Here is a 21,478-nt window from a genome sequence, read left to right on the forward strand (position 1 = left end):
CACGTTGTGTTCAGAGCAGGCCTTGCGTGCTTCTTGCTCTGTCTTCCCTATTGCCAACACAAAAGGAACAATGGAGGAGTGTATATCAATTTTAAAATCAGGATTGCTTCAGTGAGATAGACTTCTCTTTTCTATCATTATTCTTGGCAAGGCTATAATTCAATTATTCAGATATTTGTTCTGGCTGAGTTTAACAGTCTGTATGGATGACAGAAGAGAGGAGAGGAGGTTCAAGATATGAAAAAAGAATATAAAGGGGAAATAAAAATGCTCAGTAGAAAGTCTTCTCAGTGAACTGGAAAACTGAATATTTGTCAGTGTGGGTATATATTTAAGAAGTTGAAATATCCATTAACTATTCCACAAGCACAAAAGGAAAGGGGAAAATCAAATCAGGATTTATTTTCTAATGTTTTAGAAGATACATAGACTAGAAACTTAGAAGCTGAAGTTTTGGATGGTTAGTTCAAATCAGTATGTGATATATTCAGCCCCATCACTACTGTTTCTTGGTCAGTGTTTCTTCCTTCAGGTAGCTTGACTACAATATTTCAGTGACATTAGTCACCAGAACTGGCACCCTGCCCAATTCTAGACCCAACAACTGTCCTGTCTTGGAAAAAGCATGGGACAGCCAAGGAGGTAGGAGATCTGGTCAACAGACTGCAGTCCTGGAGAGAAACAAGACTGAGGAGATAGCAGTCCAATGTTGTGCTCACGAGCCTGGAAGGGAAGAGGGAGAGGGGAGGAGGTCTGGATAATATGAATGGTCAGATACAAGGCTTGCAGAACTGCAGACTGGTCTATAGGAGGCAAGCAACTTGCTCCAATGAAGTCTCAGCTTCAAACAAGCCCTTACATCTCTACAGATTCTGACTACTCTTTCCAAGCTCCAACCCCTCACTTAAGGAGTAATGAACAAGAACGGGGGGGAAATAAAAGCCTGGGGCCAAATACACTATTGCCTCTCTGTGAACATAAGAAGTGCTTGCTGGATCAGGTCAATGGTCCATCTAGTCCAGCATCCAGCTCTCATAGTGGCCAACCAGATGCCTATAAGAAGCCCACAAGCAGGACCTGAGTGCAACAGCACTCTCCCAACTTGTGAGTCTCAGCAATACTGCCTCTGGTATTTCCTGATTTGCTCCCTGAGCTAATTGGTACTAAGGAATGAGAGAGATCTGACATAGTGAGGCTCCGTATCTCAAGGAACTTGGACTCAAGAGACATTGCCTCTGGAGGTCCTGGTTAGAGGGTTTCATTCTGGGGGCTGCAGCTTCTTGGTCTCAAGTTTTATATTATGGGATTGATCTTCATCCTTTGAGGGTGATACTGGAGGCATGGATATGATCAGCTCTTCATCCTCCATCTTGGAGTCCTGGCTGATGCATGAGGCCAGGATTATGACAACAACCTTATACTACAAAGGGCTCCATCCTTTGCTGGCCCACATCCTTCCTGCCTACAGTGAAAAGACAATTATTTCTCTAGCTCAGCATGTTTTCTCCTTGATTTCTCCTTTCTTCTGCTCCACAACTCCAGTGTCCTTTATTTCCTCTGCTTGTAGGACACTGCCTACTTTGTCCCACAGCCTTTAGCCAACCTTTCTTATGATCAGGTTCCCTAGAACTCCCCCACTCTATCGTATCATCTTATGTGAAGTATCTTCACAGCTCCCTCGATTACCCATTCTAGCCTCTAGCTCCCATGTTCTTATTCCCTTTTCTTTAAAGTAGGGATGGAGAACCTCAGCCCAGGGGCCAAATGCAGTCCTCTAGGGGTTCTCTGTTTGGTTCTTGGGACTCTCCCTGTGTTACACACCCTCTCCGGGGCACAGCTTTCACTGGCTTTTCTCCACACTGTCTTCAAGTGCTTTTAACTGGCTGGAAAATGTCCTTGAATTGTCATAATGCCTCTTGCTTACCCAGATGGAAAAAAGTGAACTGTGTAGGTGTGTAAAAACGTCTGACTTTTGAGTGACTGGAATGGAATGTACTATATAAAGGTAAGAGTTATTTCTTTTGCTCCATCCATTTTTGCCTCTGGCCATGCCCAAATATGTCTCTGACCACACCCATCTCTGGCCTGCAGCTTCTGGAAAGTTGCCCATGACTGAATGTGGTCCTCAGGCTGAATAAAGGTTCCACACCCCTACTTTAACACCTCATTCACTATGTACTTTTGCGCCATGATACTTGTTTTCTTTTCTTTGCCTATTTTTAGCTCTCCCTGTCCCTGGTTTAACTGGATTTTGCTATAAACCAAGCAATTCACAAAAGAGACTACAAGCGTTCTTGGGCGATTCGATCTGTAGGGTTTTTTTCAGGTTGCAAAAATTACATAATTGTTTTCATAGATACTTATGTAAATTACAGCATTCCACATAGTTTTTTGGCGGTGGAGAAAAACATTGCATAATTTTTAGGTCGCATACATGAATGATCACAGTGTTCCACATGGTATTTTGGCGGAGGGGGAAAACATTGCATAATTTCTAGGTTGCTGACATGAATGAATGATCACCATGTGGTTTTGGGGGGATTTTTTTCAGTCACACAGTGACACACATACACACACACACACACACACACATAGCATAGAGAGAGCAAGAGAGACAGTCCTTGGTTAGCTCAGGACAACAGCAACAAAAGAGGGGCAGGGGCGGGATAAGGCAGGTAACGTGGGTCAGTCTCATCATCGTAATGTTTCCCACGCAAGAGATTCAGAATGCTCCAAGATACCTTGTTTGAAAAACATGACATTACAGGATGATTTGACAATTAACACTGAAGACATATGTAGCCATATTTTTTTTGCATTATATTGCGATTCTTTGATGAGGATGAGGATTGTTTATTTCTATGCTGTCTTTTGGCCAAAAGCCCTTCAATGCAGCTTACAAAGAATAAACACAAATACAGAATACACATCAAGAAAAACAACACAATTTACAAAAATTAGATAACAAAAGATTAACATTATTCAAAAGAAGCAATAACAACTTTCAATGAAAATATGTCAGGCAACACTTTCCTTTCCTAATAAATCCCTAATAATTAGATGATGTCTACTAGTTCTTACATCAATATGTTGCTATCAAAGCATGGTACCACTGGGTGTCCTGCTGGTACTGCACCTGCCAGTCCTGATACAGGAAAGGAAGCAGCAGCAGTCCAGTTTTTTGCCAACATAGACAGTGCCCACGGTAAGCAGTACTTCAACTTGACCACAGGAATAAAGCGATTGATGTTCCAGCCCACAATCTCCCTGCCCTGGCTGGCCAGGCTGCTCTCGTAGGTCATTGCAAAGATGGAAATGACGGGCTTGAAGGGAAAGGAGAGGAAAGAGGTGGAAGCCTGCTCAGCATAGGTGGGTCTTCCTGCGGGAGAGATGGAAATGATGGGCTCAGGAATGGAAAGGAAAGAGGGGGAGGCTGGCTCAGCATAGGTGCATCTATCCACGGGGGAGGCCCCGGCGTCGGAGCTCATGTCATCTGAGAGTTGGTGCAGGTCCGCCATCATGGCTGGGCTAGTGAGGAGAGGCCCAGTGGGGAGGGCGGCAGTGAAGAAGATGCAGTGGTGGAGACCAGAGCTTGGAAAAGTTACTTTTTTGAACTACAACTCCCATCAGCCCAATCCAGTGGCCATGCTGGCTGGGGCTGATGGGAGTTGTAGTTCAAAAAAGTAACTTTTCCAATCTCTGGCGGAGACAGGCAGGCAGTGCTTGGCGGCTCTGGGGCTTTCAAAAGTAAAGGTGGCACAGCTGCCCCTCCACTGGGCTCTGAACTGCTTCACTGTAGGCCTCGTCGGCCTCCCCCAGTGCAGAGCAGCAAATGAGCTAGCCAAGTGTCTCAAAGTCTATTGCCATCTCGGCCACATCTATAATAACAAAAAAAATTGCAATATATCATGGACAAATGGAAATACTGTGGATGACACAACATCTTAATTATGAAAAAAATAAGTAAAATGGGGGGGATTTTTTTTAAAAAAATCTTGCCGATTGCAATTGCGGCTGCAAAATCCATGCTCCTAGTGTAGGAGGTTAAACATAAGCTTAAATCTTATTTCAAGACTACATTTTGGGGGGAAAAGATATATCTGTTTCACATTTGGGTTCACTAGGGATTTCTGAGAGTATCCCACATAAAATATGATAATAGAGCTGATACATGATTTTGTTTCATGCATAGGCATCAATCACCTTCCAAATCATACCATCCTGTTGAATTACATCATACCAATTTCTCCATTTCGCCTTCCCCTTGAGAATGCTCCATCATTTGTTTCTCTAACATTGGCATTTCTGCTGGTATGCGTAGCAGTTCTTCTAACAATGTGCCAGATTCCTGCCTGAAAATGCAGATGAGCTGTACAGCTGCCACTGTATTTCTCTCTGGGGTACTTCTGAATAAGACATGCCAGGAATATCTTGTTCAATTTGGCTAGAAATAAAGAGAGAAAATAGAAGAATTTAAGATATACATTTCTAATGATGCTATGAAGAAAAAAATGCATAGTACATAACAGTAGTCTGAAATGTTGGTGGCATTATTAAGGCAAATGCACACAAATAATTATATGCATCACTTTGGGAGGTCCTGTGGATAGCTCTGCTACCACCATTGATGCACCAGGCACTGATATGCATCAGAAGGAACATACCAATGTTCCTGCAGACAGATTTAGTCCACTATCTCAGCAGACCCCTCATGTGTACTTTGAACATATGGGGGAACATCTGCATCCCCTAGTATTACTCTAGCTTGCAACTGCTGGAAAACAGTGAGTTCCTATAAAAGTTCAGTATTTTGCAGTATTGTTATGGGGGTTGAGACAGGCGATTTCTATGAGTCTCCTTCCAGCCTCTGATTTGGAATCCTGCATCTCGGGCAGCTGAGAAACCTGCTCCACTGGTCAGATGAGTGCCCATTAACTGGTGAATGGGCCAGGGAGATCCTATTGTTATTGAAACTCTTCAGGAGAGCCCCCCCTCCTGGGGCCAAAGAGAGGCTTGTGCTTCTAGCTAATCTGAGGAAAGGCTGGGAACTAGAGACATGCAGACAGGCCTGCTCCCTGCACAACGGCCTCCTATAAGCCTGATGGAAAAGCAAGATCTGTTGGACTGCTGATGCTTTGGACCCCTCCATCTTATGCTCAGCCTGTGAATGAGTGTAAATAAACCAGATATCATAAAGACACCATAGTCTCTGCTTACGTTCTTCCCAAGGAAAGCAAACCGTGGGCAACTGCATGGAGCCATGGGGATCTCTCACCACTCGGACATTGGGATGGTGTGCAACAATATTTTATGCATGATGGTCCATTGACACATGAAAGTTACTGGTTTACACTGCAGAACGTCCCTGTGTGAACCATATCTAAGTTTTAAACTTTTTTTGCTACTCCAAACACTCTTATAGGATATGTTTTAGGCTAGATATATATAGTTTTCACTCATCATAAAGAAATGTTGAAAGCCACATGAAATGCCATAAAAGCAAAACATCTTGAGTCTCTCCCAGGATGAAATTTCTCTTGACTTTTATCATGACTTGAGATCCGGCTAAATAGACATCAGGAATTACTGAAGAAATCCAAAATTTCTGCATTAGCAGAGAATCTGTTTTCAGAATATTAATGGAAATTGTGAAACTTTGGCATGAGTTTATTCAAAATTCAGTGTTCTATCTGTCATCCTCCAAATTTTTGTATTAGAAAATAGGAAGAAACATTGTCAGAAATGCCAGTTATATTTTGTATCAACAGGAAATATTTGCTGTTTAGCCTGCAAGCTTTTTCACTCATCTAGAGGGTTGAAAACTGCCTTTGTAGAAGGTTTCTCAAACTTAAAAAAATGTGAAGAAAAAATCCATGAAAACAATATTCCACACCAAAACTGCATTATGGCCTGGATTTTAAAGAAGAACGAAGCAAACACAGTTGTGGAACATTTTCAAAGCCAGATGTGTGGAGAAATCAAAGACCGGAAATAAATACTGCAGCGTATCATTGCTGCTATTATCTTTCTTGCTGAAAGAGGACTTCCATTCTATTGTGGCAACTAGACTTTGGGATCACCCCACAACTAAAATTATTTTGGAACGTTGGAAGGTTTTGCCAAGTTTGATCCATTTCTTGAACAGCATTTGAGAAATCAAGGAAATAAAGGGCCATGTTTCATACATTTCTTCACACATATGTGATGAACTGGTTGAGCTAATAGGGAATGACGTTCATATGAAACTCATTCAGGATATTAAAGAGGCAAAGTGCTCTTCTCTTATTGTTGACACTAAACCAGGTATTTCTCATACAGGTCAGCTATGTGTTTTTCAGTATTGCTTGAATGAAGAAGTGCAGGAGTGATTTTTGTGCTTTGTGCCAACTGACAGCCATACTGCAGAAAACCTGTGTTAATTTGTCATCGACATTCTTCAGAAGTATGATATTGACATCAATAATTGCAGGGAACAGATGCATCATAACGCCAGGAATGTAAATGGTCAGTACCAGGGTCTGCAAACTCTCATTAAAATGTATGAACAACCATGCTGTTTGTCCCTTGTGCAGGTCATTCCCTGAACCTAGTTGGGCCAAACAGCATGGGTGATAGCTTTTACACAGTGAAGCTGTTCAAATTTTTTGATGCTTTATACACTTTCTTTTCCAGATCTATGCACAGATGGAAAATACTTCAAGACAATATTGATCACTGGTCCAAAACAAAAACAAAAACCACCCACCAAATATCACTTTGAAAAACCTGTCAGAAACAAGATGGTCCTGTAGAGGAGATGACACGTAAACTTTTGCATCCTATTATGACTGCATTTTGGAAGCCTCAATAAAATTGCCAGTGATTCCAAAGAGAAAGTAGTGGATAGGTTAGAAGCAAGCTCTTTGGTAAACAAAATGAAAACATTTGAAATATCTTTGATGGCAGTATTCTGGCAAAAAATCCACAGATTTGATGCTGTCAATAAAATTCTGCAAAAAACAGGCTTTGATGTTGTGTCAGGAAAAGAAAAATGTTTTCTTCCCTCATCATGTCTGTCCATGACATGCTTTGAACTTTGAACCATTTGAAGAAGAGGCAAAGAAATAAGTAATTAAGTGGCATCCACATATTCAAATGAAAATTAACAGCTTGGAGATACAAATCAATTTTCCCAAATGGAAAAGTGCAAACGAACAGGCAGAGACAAATTCAGGGTGAAAGCATACTACAATGTCTTAGATAAACTTCAAATAAAACCGGAGAAGTGCTCTTGTACTTACACATAAGTTGTGAATCTATCTGGATTCCTGGCAAGACTGCACCATTATTCCCAAAATCATTGTAACCTGAAAGGGATGCAGAAGCTTTAGTGAGAACTTAGCCTAATGATCTGCAAATTTCTCTGTCCTCCAAACTAACATTTTATTCGTTTCTTAGATACTGCAGAGGGATGTGATGGATCTGAGACTGCTGCACACAGGAGTTTGAAGATAATTTAGATAAGGACCTGGTTGAAGCTTTTCCAAATGCTACCATAGCTCTCTGCCTTTATCTAACTCTGCCAATTTCGAATTGTGAAGGAAAAAGAGCAATCTCCTACAAGCCTTTATTAAAAATAAGTTACGTTCCACAATGCTGTAGTCAAGACTGTCATGATTATCTGTTCTATCCATCAAATGGGATCTTCTGAGAGAAACATCATTTGATAATCTTATCTCTGAATTTGCTGACAAGAAAAGTAGAAAAATATGAGATAACATTATTATTAATGATTAAATATATATCCCACCCTTCCTCTCAAAGAGAATATTCTGAAAGTAGTTTATCATTGTGTGTAAATGTTTCTTTTAACTTTAGTCATAAAATCTTAACATTCTGATGTCAAATATAAACAGGCCAGAGAGGTTCAGCTACGGGGCGGTATACAAATGCATTAAATAAATAAAATAAAATATAGCTTTTAAAAAAGTATTCTATGCATACTTATTTTTTTTCTAGCTGAGGGAAAAAATGACACTGAGACAAGGGATTGTGAGGAGCCAGTAGTGAGAAGCCTCAAATGCTGTCCTGGGCTCCTTCTGAGAGGAAGGACAGAATATAAATAAATAAATAATCAATGAACATTCTGCCTCAGGCCTCTCAGTGTCTTAAAAAGGCCCTGGGCTAAGAACAATGAGTTGCTAGTCCTTACTCCTATATTTAAAAGTTTGGTCCATGGACCATCACCTGTCTCCAGCTTCTCTAAAATTCTCAAGAAGCCTTCTAAGTGGAGATTTTTAATTTATTCACTATTTGTTTTGGACTTGAAAATATTTTTTATATATGCAATTGTTTTAATTGTTTTTGTCTATGTAATTTTTATATATGCAGTCATTTTATATGAGCTTATTGTATTCTGAAATCATTTTGAGATGCTTCATAGGAAACCATAAATGAAAATAATAATTTTTTTTTTCCTGAGCTAGCGGGAAAAGAACAAAATCAAAACTTCATTCTGAATTGTGGAAATCAAGAAATACCTATCTGCTACACTTCCCATTTTCAATATGGATATGTCAGAGTACAGAAGTAGTCGGGTTTTAATGGAGAACCCTTACACACAGTTTCCTATGTAGGAGCCATAAATTAACATGAGGTGGCTTGCAAAAAAACCAAATGAGAACAATGGCAATACAATGATGTTTTAAAACAACAAGCTCACAGTTCACCTTGCTCAAGCAAATAAAAGAATCCTGTGAGCTTCTCCCTGAGGAACAGATGGAGAATTTCTTCTTTCTGGAAAAATTACGTGAAATGATGCCCCCTCCCCCCAAAAAATTCTCCATACAAAAAGGATGGGGGATTTTGACAGGTCATTTTTGCCCAGCTCTACTTCTGATGTTCTGGATCTAGACAACTACCTCCACAGCATTGTACCTCAGTACCAAAGTATTTCTTCCTTAAACTAGATGCTCCTCCATTTGACCAGAAATGCAGCAAAAATGCTACATGCAGTATAGTGGGAGACAGGTAACACTACAATAAAGAGAAATGAAAGATGAATACTGATTTTTAAAGGATAGGGAAGACAAAAATATACATAGTATCATGGGAGTCATTTGCTTAGAGGACAAATGGCTGTATCCATGACAGGGAGTGTGTAATAAAGTCCAATCTCAAACTGTAAATCAGTTAGGTATGTCTTGCAGCAATGTCTCTCAGCAGGAAATGCTATTTCTTTCAACACCAACCACAGAAGCAGCTTGTATGACAGGCAGGACCTTAAGGCAACAGTAAATCCTCCAAACATGGAGGATAGAGAACCAAGAGCATCTAGTCTCTTGCCCTCTTTCCCCAAACATCTTTGGGTGGGGGTGAAGAAAATAGGAATAAGGAGCAGTAATTATTTCTAGAGGCAAAGGCCTGTTAGAGATGACAGAAAAAGTTTATGGAGGAAAAAGGTCTTGTATGAGGGGAAGGTTAGAGATTAATGTATCATAATGAATACTTCATAGTACAAATTTCCTTTTTAAAAAAGTTATCTTCATACTGAAGTCCTAGAAACGAGGGAGCAATGTCGTAGAACGGAAATAATTCAGTCAGATGTAGCAATACAGTCATAAGCTAATCTGATGGCTGTTTCTATTTTTTAAAACTTGATAACCATGTTCTCTGCTATGATAACACTCATGGCACACAACAATAAAACCATCCATCAAAAGCCAATCCACATAACAATAACAACAAGTCAAGAACCAGTACATAAAAGTTAAAACTATATTTACAAGATCTAAAGCCACATACAAGTAGAGAATCAAAAGTCAGAGAAGGTGGGGACCTAATGTATTATCGTGAGTGAATACTTCTAGATTAAAAACACTCTTCAAAATAAGTAAGAATTTAGAGAATTTGACTGCAGGTTGGTTTGTTTTTTAAAACATCCTGAAGATTGGGAAGTGGGGCAGGCGTTTAGGTGGAAGGGGGAAGGTTGATTTGGAGGTTCTTTTAAAAGATTACAGTTGTAAGGTGGTCTGAGTGTTTTCTTTTAAAAACCATCTCTGCTTTAATTATTTATTTAATTTATATCCCACCCTTCTTCCCAGAAGGAGCTTAGGGCAGCACCTTTTTTTTAAAGGTGGGAGCCACTCAGAGCAGAAAGTCTATCTGCTCCCACATGCATTCAAAATGGGACTGCAAGTGCCCATGGAGGCAGGCATGGGGAGCCCTATTTTTTTTAATAGTACCTCTGAGAATGACAATATGTCATCACTTACCATCACTCCTAGGAGCATTTGTGGTTTCATTTTGAATCCATGTGGTGGCCACAGTAGTAGCCGTTTTTTTTGGCTGTTTGGAGAAGTTTTAACCTTTTGAAAATGTGGAAAATTTAAAAGACAGTTCTCTGACGCATCTCATTTTCAAAGGGACTCTCATTCTGAATGCCCCCACAACAATCACAAAGTTCTCACCCCTATCTTTGTAGGGAAGTAAGTCTGATGAAGGTTGGGGGAAGATTTATTATTACTATGTTGTATTCTGGATGTTGTTTGGTTCTCGTATTGTTTGTGTGTTTTTGTTTTTTGAGTTATTATATTTATATATTGTGCCTGCTTTTACCTTTTATGTACACCGCCCAGAGAGCCTTCGGGCTTAGGGCGGTATATAAATTAAATTAAATAAATAAATAAATTTGATGCTGCCCTACTAGATTTCACTTGACAAAGAAAAGGCAGTAACAGACTAGGCTGAAGGATTTTCCACTGGAGATTATTCTAGAACATGAATGCCATCCCGAAGGAAAACCTCACTCAATATTCTTAATAGAGTAACATGTAGCAAAACCTCTCACAAGACACCAAGAAGGTCTACATGAATGAAGACATTCCTCCAAGATTTCATTTCTATCGATGAAGTTCTGTTAGAAGTACTAGTAGTTTCTAATAACTGTGATGTTTTACCTGTGTAGGTGAGCTACAGATCAATAGTACCCTGCTGTATTCTTCCTGGTGTTCCCTAGGGAATTTAGTTCACATTTAACTTACATAATGCATAGTTTCTGAAACAACACATGAACCGAAACACAGCCATTCTTTGAAATTCACACTTCTCTAAATGTTGCAATGTAGTAATGCAGTTTCCAGAAGTCAATTCCTAGGAAGACTGATTGTTAAACCACTCTGGAAATTGTAATTCTGTAAGGCAATAGGGGTCTCCTAATAGCCCTCAGCACCCATAACAAATACACTTCCTGGGATTTTTTGGGGAAAGCCGCAACTCTTTAAAGTGGCATGCTATTGCTTTAAATGACTGCTTTAAATGTATTGTGCAGATATGTAGATATATGAATCTATAGTGTCCTTATATTAAGAGGGAACTAATAATGAGAAAGAACTAATTTTCCAAGATTACCTAGAGAAATATGGCTAAGCAGATTTGAATATGTCTCTCTCTCTCTCTCTCTCTCTCTCTCTCTCTCTCTCTCTCTTTCTTTCTTTCTCTGTGTATATATTTCAGGCTCCAAAAAACCATGCTAGTAGCACTACAGCGTTGGACCCACAAATGTAATCCACCAGTTTGGGCAGCCCACTGAGGTCTTGATAAACCTGTTTCCACTGCCTGCCTGGAGGTTGTCAAACACAATATATAACTGGTGGCTTGGTATGTGTTTATTTATTTATTTTGAAAATGTTTAAATCACCATTTCTTCAAATGGTGGACAATAATAATAGCACTAAAAAAACAATAAAAACAAAGCATAATGCATCATAAAACAATAAAGACCAGAAGACAAGAGTTAAAAACTAAAAAGCAGATGGAAGACCAACATGGAATTCTTAGCTTGGTGAAAGGATAGCAATATCAATGCCATTAAGCCTCACTTGAAAGGGTATTCCAAAACTGGAGTGCTTCCAAATGCGGGGAAAAGCCCTCTTCTTTATACTAGCATAACACACTTCAGCAAATGAAGGCTTGATGGGTCACAAATTGTCCAGGTTTGTATTGGAGCCAATAACCTTTTCCTGTTATTTGTTGGTAGCATTTGTTATTCAAAGGTGCACTGCCTCTACATATGGAGATTCTGTTGAGTTATCATGATCAACAGAATGCACAATTAAGCCAACTGCAGGTAATAGACATGCAATAATGTTTTGGGTCTGCATTACAAAACAACAACATAGATCTGCTCCTTGTCGAAAGGGGGAGGCAAATTTGAGTGTTTACTAAGAGACTGATTTCACATGTTACAGAGAATGCCTAGTATGAACAGTTGCAGAGGCTCAATGCTAAAAAGTCAAAGCCAGTCTCAAAGCAGGCTTGGACTCAGGCTCCTCTCTTTAAAATAAAAAGGGGGGGGGTTAAGCTCCATTTATTCTCCAAGCCAGTATCACTGTCCTCCTCTGAAGCACATATAAATAGTACTTGATAGCTTAATGAAGGGAGATGCTGTGAGAGCGCTGCGGCTGGCACATCTCCTCCAGACGGATTTGTGTCCTCATTCTCCACAGGCCTTGGGAGTCCTCTTTGCACAACACAGATCACCTCCTGCACCGCAGACTGCATTAGCATTCAACAGCTGAGCCAAAAGGCTGGCCCTTCTCCATTATTAATTTAAACATTTTAATATTCTCTATATGCAAAACATAATTAGAATTAATGGACTTTAATGCTAATGCAGTGCTTGAAGCTAGTTAGTGCATTAATCTTCTGCATATGATAAACATGAATCTTGAATATCTTCACCACTAGCGATCTAGGATCTTTTGCTGATGTGGTGTATGTCCAGATAATGATCATATCATCTGACAGAAAGAGAGAGAGAATCGTCCTCCTTTTGGTGAGATAAGCAATTGGTCCTCCAGGGAGGAAACAAAACATGCTTGATTTGGACTGATTATTAAACAAGATCCCGTTATTAATTTATGCAGACAGTGTTGCCAGCAGTGGGCTACCCAAGCCTGCATTGCATGTAGTAAGGAGGAATAAGTTTTACTTGCCACCACCAGTTTCTCTGGAATTGCCAGAGCAATCCTAACCAAGAAAAAGAAACCTTCAGAGTGTTACTTAGGGGCATGTGATGTTCCTGTATTAGTGTATATATGGTAAGTGCTGTTTGAATAGAAGATACATGGTAAGTGGAGTGAAAGAGGAGGGGGGAGTGAATGGGCAGCAGAATGCTGGATGATTGGCTGAGGGTGGAGAAGGGCGGAGAGTATAAATGGAAGGATGACAGTTAAATCTGGGTGGATGTCAGTGGGTTGTTTTGGTGGGTTTAAGAGAGGAGATTGTGTGGAGTGTTGGTGGATGTGAGGAGAGTGTGGAGTTTGGATTAATACTAAGACCAGTACCTCAGGGATAGATGAAACCATATGCTTAAGTGCCTTTATAAAGAAATCTTGTTACCTTTGTTATTTAATAAATATATTTGGTTTACCAAAGGCCTGATCCTTGGCTGGGGTTTCACAGACCAGAAGGGAGGGTAAGGTAAATACCAAGGCTGAAGGGAAACAAATGGTGGCAGCAGTGAAGAGAATAACACCACAAGTATTCAGAGCAAACCAGAATTATCAGCATTGATACAAAGGGATTGGGACAGCTTTAGCACTCAGTCACAGAGGTAACCAGATAGAGAGACTCAGGCAGAGTCTCTGGGACTACTGGTTATAGGACGTGACTGGTGGTGCTGCCTAGCAGGGGGATCTGTTGAGATCTGTGCTAGAGCGGGGAGAGAAACCATAAAAAAGGACAGTCCAGCCTGGTGGAGTCCCTGGTGGTGCCTAGAGACAGGCAGTAACCACGAGCAGGTAGGAACCTGACAGGGAGAGCCAGGGAAGGGCGTCACAGGGCACTCTTAGTTGTCTTAAATCTTTTTCATAAATACAAATAGGTTCAAGATTCAGGGAAGGGCATTTATTTTTAATCCTTTCTCACCCTGCTATGGAAAACTACCCTGCCAAGCACCTGTTTGCACCAGGAATTTCCTTTGTGGTGCATTTATTTACTTAACAGCATAGATAGGCTGGTCTGTAAACAGGCCAGGAAATGACAAATTTAAAATTAAACAGCAATAAGATCAACAATGTATATACTGCATTAAAACTGTCACAGAGAGTAAAAAAAAATCTTAAAGCTGACTAATTACAGGGCCTGGAATTCATTTATTTTAGGGGAGAAAAGGTCTTTGGAGGTGAAATGACATCAAAGTAGGCTCTAGTTAAGCCTCTCTGGAGAGGACATTCCACAGCCAGGACACCACCACTGAAAAGTGTGGATAGGTATGTGTGGAGGGAGGTGGTCTTTCAGGTATAGTGGTCTCAAGCCATCAAATACCCTAAGGGTGAAAAGCTATACCTTGCACTGCCCTTCAAAAAGGACTGAAAACCAGTGAAGATGGTGAAGCACTGTATAATATGCTCAGATTGGCCAGTCCCAGAAAGAAGTCTTGCAGCCATATTGTGCTTCCTGACTCCTAACAGAGCAGAGTGAGCTGTCTCAGCTGGTCTACAGGTGAGGACACATAAGCAAGCCAGCTTTCAGACAGTGAGCAAACAGGGAGAGCAAACAGGAGTTGACAAAGGAGCTGTAGTGAGGAAAGAAAAAGGCCAAGAGGGCTCTGAAGCCGTGTGCTCTAAGCCGTGTGCTCTGAAGGGCTCCATAGCAGCTTGATTGGAAGGGGTGTGGCCTGATTGCTATTGGCTGAAGGGCATGGCCTGAGAACTGCTGAGGGCAATAAGCAGCAGCTTTGTGTGCTGGGACTCTCATTCTGCTTCCTGACTCCTAACAGAGCAGAGCAGAGGGAGCTGTCTCAGCTGGTCTACAGGTGAGGACATATAAGCAAGCCAGCTTTTAGAGAGTGAACAAACAGAGAGAGTAAACAGGAGTTTGACAAAGGAGCTCAACATGGGAGGTCAAGGGGGAGGTCCCTAAAAAAAAAACCCCAAACAAATTACTAAGTCTGCTTGTACAGCGCACTACATACCAGTGGGACACTCCAGTTTACCCTGAAGTAGGACAGGACAAAGCACAGGACACTTCTAAACAATTAGTCAGAAAGAAACATAAGGTAGAAGAGAGAATGAATGGGAAGGATACTCCAGTGGTTGTGACCTGCAAGGTGTGTGCCATGTTTCTTTTCTTGCCTGAGAACAACATGGCGTACTCGTGCAACAAGTGCAAGCTCATGGCACTGTTGGAAGAAAAAGTGAGAGGCCTGGAACGGCAGATGGCCACACTGAGAACTATAAGAGAAGATAAAGAGTTATTAGACAGAATGGTGGAACAACAGCAGCAAAGAGAAGTGGAGGTGGAAGAGCAACAGCATGTGGTAGCAGAAGAGGAGACTGCTTTGGAGAGGAACAACGAAGTGAAGGAAACTCCATGGGAAAGGATGACAGTTAGGGGCAGAAGAGCTAGAAGACACCCTTCACTAGTGGAACTATAGAACCTCTTTCAACCACTCGAGGATGAGACTGGAGGACAGCCTGTGGTGGAAGAATTACAGGAGACCTTGTGTGACAATGAGCAAGAGGCTGAAGCTCAATCAAGCAGGGACAATGAAACCATGCCCCACAACAAGAAGAGAAGAGTACTAGTAGTGGGAGACTCCCTACCGAGTGGGATTTAAACCCAAGTATACCGAGAAGATCCATGGATGCGCCAGGTATGCTGACTACCAGAAAGACAGATTAGAGATGTGACAAAAGGGTTGCCATCACTCATCAAGCCCACCGACAGGTATCCCTTTCTCCTCATCCATGTAGGAACAAATGATACTGCCAAACGGAGCTAGGAAGAAATCACATCAGACTTTGAAGCTTTGGGAAGGAAACTCAAGGACTTTGGGGCCCAGATAGTTTTTTCATCCATCTTTCCAGTACTTAGAAGAGGAGTAGAAAGGGAAAGAAAAATACTGAATGGCTACAAAGGTGGTGCCGGTGTGAGAGATTTGGATTCTGGGACCACAGGCTATGCTTCCTGGAAGATGGATTGCTGGCAAGTGATGGGTTGCATCTCACAAGGACTGGGAAGAATGTGTTTGGCCACAGCATGGAGAAGTTCATCAGGAGGGCTTTAAACTGAATCCTAAGGGAGAGGGAGACGTAAACTGGTGGTAACGACTGATGAAGGCTTGTGCACAGTAATGGGACCAGAGAGATCGGCTCTAATAGGGCCCAGTAACAATCCTCAGAAAATGTAGTAAGGAAGCCAAGCCATAAATCACATGGTCTTTGATGTCTGTATACTAATGAGAAGAGCATGGGAAACAAGCAGGACAAACTTGAACTGTTAATACAGGAGGGCAATTGCAACTTGACAGGTGTAACTGAAACTTGGTGGCAAGTAATAAAAGGAATGTGATGTGTGGAGTCTACTACCAACCACACAATCAAGGAGAAGAAGAGAATGTAACTTTTGAAAAGCAAATTGCCAATGTTTCAAGGAGGCATGATGTAGTAGTAATGGGGGATTTCAATTATCCCGACATCTGTTGGGAGTCAAATTCTGCCAAACATGGCCCATCCAAGAAATTTCTGACTTTTGTTGGAGATAACTTTCTCCTACAGAAAGTGGAAGCAACCAGAGGATCAGCTATCCTGGATTTGATTCTAACCAATAGAGGTGATTTGGTGGATGAAGTGGCAGTTACAGGAACTCTGGGGGAAAGTGACCACACCATACTTGAATTCTTGATTTTAACAGAAGCAAAAGCTGAGAGTAGCCATAAGCGCACCCTGGACTTCAGGAAAGCTGATTTTAACAAAGAACAATTGTAAGTACCATTCCATGGCAAGCCACCCTAATGTGAAAAGGAGTCCAAGATGGGTGGGAGTTTCTGAAAAGGGAAATTCTAAAAACATGGTGGCAAGCAATTCTAACAAGGGAAAAGGGGGGGAGGAGCAGAAGAAACCAGTGTGGCTTCACAAAAACCTTAGGAATGACCTGAAAACAAAAAAGGATACATACAGGAAGTGGGAAGAAGGCCAGGCCACAAAGGAAGAGTACAGGCAGGTATCATGGAATTGTAGGGATGGTGTCAGGAAGGCTAAAGCTGAGAATGAGCTGAGGCTAGCAAGGGATGCTAAAAGTAACAAAAAAAGCTTTCTTCAGGTATGCTCCAGCCTATCAAGGTCCCTTTCAATTTTGTTTCTGTCTTCCATGGTATTAGCTATGCCCCCGAATTTTGTATCATCTGCAAATTTGATAAGCATGCTTTGTACCTCCTCATCCAAGTCGTTAATAAAAATATTGAAGAGCACTGGGCCCAGGACCGAGCCTTGTGGTACCCCACTTGTTACTTCTGCCCAGTTTGAGAAGGAACCATTGATAAGCACTCTTTGAGTATGATTCTGGAGCCAACTGTGGATTCACCTGATAGTTGTTCCATCCAGCCCACCTTTAGCTAGCTTGCTAATCAGAATATCATGGGGCACTTTGTCAAAAGCTTTGCTGAAGTCGAGATATATTATGTACACATCATTCCCACAGTCTACAAGGGAAGTTACCCAGTCAAAAAATGAGATAAGATTAGTTTGGCAGGATTTGTTCTTCATAAATCCATGTTGGCTTCTAGTAATCACTGCATTGCTTTGAAGGTGCTTACAGACTGACTGCTTTATAATCTGCTCCAGAGTTTTTCCAGGGATTGATGTTAGGCTGACTGGTCTGTAGTTCCCCAGTTCCTCCTCCTTGCCCTGTTTGAAGATAGGGACAACATTAGCTCTCCTCCAGTCATCTGGCACTTCACCAGTTCTCCATGATTTGCAAAGATAATAGACAGCAGTTCTGAGAGTTCTTCAGCCAGTTCCTTCAGTACTCTAGGATGCAGTTCATTGGGCCCTGGAGATTTGAACTCATTCAAAGTGATTAGGTATTCCTTGACCATTTGTCTATCAATCTCAAGTTCCAATCCTGCCCCTTCTACTTCATGTTTCCCGGGAGGGTCATAGACCCTTTTTTGGGAGAAGACTGAGCTAAAGTTGGAATTCAGCACTTCTGCATTTCTTTGTCATCTTTTAGCATTTTGCCACCCTCATTGAGTAGCTGTGCCACTGTTTCTTTTCTCTGTCTTTTACAATGTATGTACCTGAATAAAGTTTTTTTTATCTCTTTTGGCATCTCTCGCTAACTTCAACTCATTCTCAGCTTTAGCCTTCCTGATGCCATCCCTGCAATTCTGTGCTACCTGTCTGTACTCTTCCTTTGTGGCCTGGCCTTCCTTCCACTTCTTGTATGTGTCCTTTCTTTTTTTCAGGTTATCTCTAAGGTTTCTGTGAAACCACATTGGCTTCTTCTGCTGTCTTCCCCCCTTTGCCTTGAGATAATTGTTTGCCATTATGCCTTTAGAATTTCCTCTTTAAGAAACTCCCACCCATCTTGGACTCCTTTTCTCATTAGGGTCGCTTGCCACAGAACCTTACTTACTCATGTTCTGAGTTTATTAAAATCGGCTTTCTTGCAGGACATGTATGGCTACTCTCAGCTTTTGCTTCTTTTAAAATCAAGACTCTAGTATAGTGTGGTCATTTTCCCCCAGAGTTCCCATAACTGCCTATTCATCTACCAAGTCATCTCTGATGGTTAGAATCAAGTCAAGGATAGCTGATCCTCTAGTTGCTTCCTCCACTTTCTGGACATGGAAGTTCTCTCCCACATGTGAGTAATTTTTTGGATGGGCTGTGTTTGGCAGAATTTGTCTCCCAACAGATATCAAGATAATTGAAGTCCCCCATTACTACTACATCATGCCTCCTCGAAAGAATGGCAATTTGCTTTGCAATAGTTTCATCCTCGTCTTCTCCTTGATTGGGTGGTCGGTAGTACATTCCAACCACCATGTTCCTTTTATTCCTTGCCTGATCAATTTTAATCCAGATACTCTCAGTGGGGTTACCAACCTCATCCTCCTGTATTTCAGTGCAGGGATATATATATTTAACATACAGTATAACTCCGCCTCCCTTTCTATTCTTTCTGTTCTTTTTGAACAAGTTGTATCCTTCAGTCACTGTATTCAAGCCATGGGAGTCATCCCACCAAGTTTTACTTATACCTATGAAGTCGTATTTACTCTCCTGTATTAAGAGTTCAAGTTCGGCCTGTTTGTTTCCTATACTCCGGGCATTAGTATACAGACATCAAGACTATGTGATTTATGGCCTTGCTTCCTTCCTATATTTTTATGAAGATTATTACAGGGCCCGATTATAGTCATTCCCTCAGTTCCTCTTACTGTGCATAAGCCTTTGTTAGCGTTACCACCAAGCTTATGTCTCCCTCCCCCTTAGGATTCAGTTTAAAGCTCTCCTGATGAATGTTTCCATGCTGAGGCCAAAGTCTTCTTACCAGTCCTTGTGAGGTACAACCCATCACTTGCCAGCTGTCCATCTTCCAGGAAGTGTAGCCTGTGGTCCCAGAATCCAAATCTCTCACGTCGGCACCACCTTCATAGCTAGTCATTCACCTGGAGTATTTTTCTTTCTGTTTCCACTCCTGTTCCATGTACCGGAAGAATGGACAAGAAAACTCAGGCCATGCCCTTTCAGCCAGCAGCTATCAGTCCATGCCCTTTCCAGTGAAGCTGCTATGGAGCTGTTCGGAGCACAAGGTCAGAGCACATGGCTTCAGAGTCCTCTTTGTCTTCCTCCCTATACCTCCTCTGCCAAACTCCTGTTAGCTCTCCCTGTTTGCTCACTCTGTTTGCTCGCTCTCTGAGAGCTGCCTTGCTTATATCTACTCTGGACCAGTTGGAACAGCTCCCTCTGCTCTGCTCATTTAGGACTCAGGAAACAGAATGTAAAAGACTTCAGGAGCCTGATTTTATTCAGAGAAGACTAATGTGCTGCAGTACAATTTTGAAACTGGGATTCTCTTGCACTGATTTCCTCACTGAACAGGGTAAATCATTTAGAAACAAAAACAATTTGCTCTGGTTGCCTAAATTTTGCCAACACATTCTTGCAAAAGAGATCTGAGGTGCATTTTAGAATTTGTTCGTCTGCAGTAGACATTATGAGTTTTGTATGTAAGTAGTACAATAATTCATTTACTCGTGTATGCCTCTTAAAAGTGTTTTTTTTTTGTCTCTGTGTGCATCAATTCGATTTTATCATTTGTGATCTGATCACTTAATACAGCCAACTTGGGTGCTCCTGTTGAGTTCTGAAGCTCCATGGTTCTTTAACTTGCTGATATTCTTCCATGATTGAGATGCTAATTTTCCCCCAATTTGACAGTTTCCTTTCAGGGCCAGGTTCAAGTACAATTATAAAATGCAAAGTATGTGCTTTCCCCAGTAAATTGGGGCAGTGTGCCCTAATTTACTAACAGGACCATACGGCCACTGAAGATGAAGGGAAAGAACTATTTAAGATCCACAAACTCCCTACAGTGAACCAATTATTCTCTCTGAAACTGATGTTTCTCTCATCGTCTCCAGAGTTGCGAGTGAAGGGGCGAAATAAGACAAGGACACATCAGCTTGGGTTGAACAAGGGCCACTTTATTAAACTATACAAAAACACCTTTTAAAGTGACCTGTAGAGGGAAACCTAGGTGCGGAACTATCTATAAGCAAGCATCTTGCCATACAGCTCATGGGCGACCAGCCCCTGCTTGGGACAAGGGCAAGCCCCATCTGCTTACCCCTTCCACCAGCCACACCCAGTAGGTGAGTAGGGGGCCTTCTCAGGTCACCACCCCCCGGGGCCACACAACCCTTGGGTGGATGAGTTAAGTTGGTCCCAAAAGCAGCCCATATCCTGCCCTCAAGCCACAAAGCTCTGACAGACAGGCCTCTGGAACCACCAATCACCTCCAAAGGTGCCTAAGGGGGCCACCGAGCTGTCCTTCCTTATTTCCCTTTCCACATCTTCCCACACCAGTGCCCCAATTATAAACTGCCCTCCTAGGGCAATTAAACTTCAACCATAACAAAATAGCCAAATTAGCCAAATTCACCTATTAATCACAATGCCCCCTAACCCAATTCCATCCCACTCTCACAGTGTGGAGTAGGCAAAAAACCTGCCCGCCAAACAAGGGTGGGCAGGGTAAAAATTCCTACTCAGTCCCGAAGCGACCATTGAACACACTATAAGAGAGGGAGGGCAGCGTGGGCATCGCTCGCTGAAAGAGGAGGTAGGAGGGGCGGCCTGGCCTTAAATAGGCTCATGGCCCCTCCCCTCCCTGCCGCATGTTACACACACATAATGCTGCGACACATGATGTTGCCCTTAACAAACATGGCCATGGCAGCATCGCTCCCTCCTCGCAACTATGCCCAGCTTATCCATGCTGCGCAGGTCAGTGGGGCTTCATTTGCGAGTGAAAGGGTGAAATAAGACAAGGACACATCAGCTTGGGTTGAACTTTATTAAACTATACAAAAAACCCTTTTAAAGTGACCTGCAGAGGGAAACCTAGGTGAGGAACTATATATAAGCAAGCATCTTGCTATACAGCTCATGGGCGACCAGCCCCTGCTTGGGACAAGGGCAAGCCC

The sequence above is a fragment of the Rhineura floridana genome, chromosome 9, assembly GCF_030035675.1.
Source record: "Rhineura floridana isolate rRhiFlo1 chromosome 9, rRhiFlo1.hap2, whole genome shotgun sequence".
In the NCBI taxonomy this organism is placed as follows: domain Eukaryota; kingdom Metazoa; phylum Chordata; class Lepidosauria; order Squamata; family Rhineuridae; genus Rhineura; species Rhineura floridana.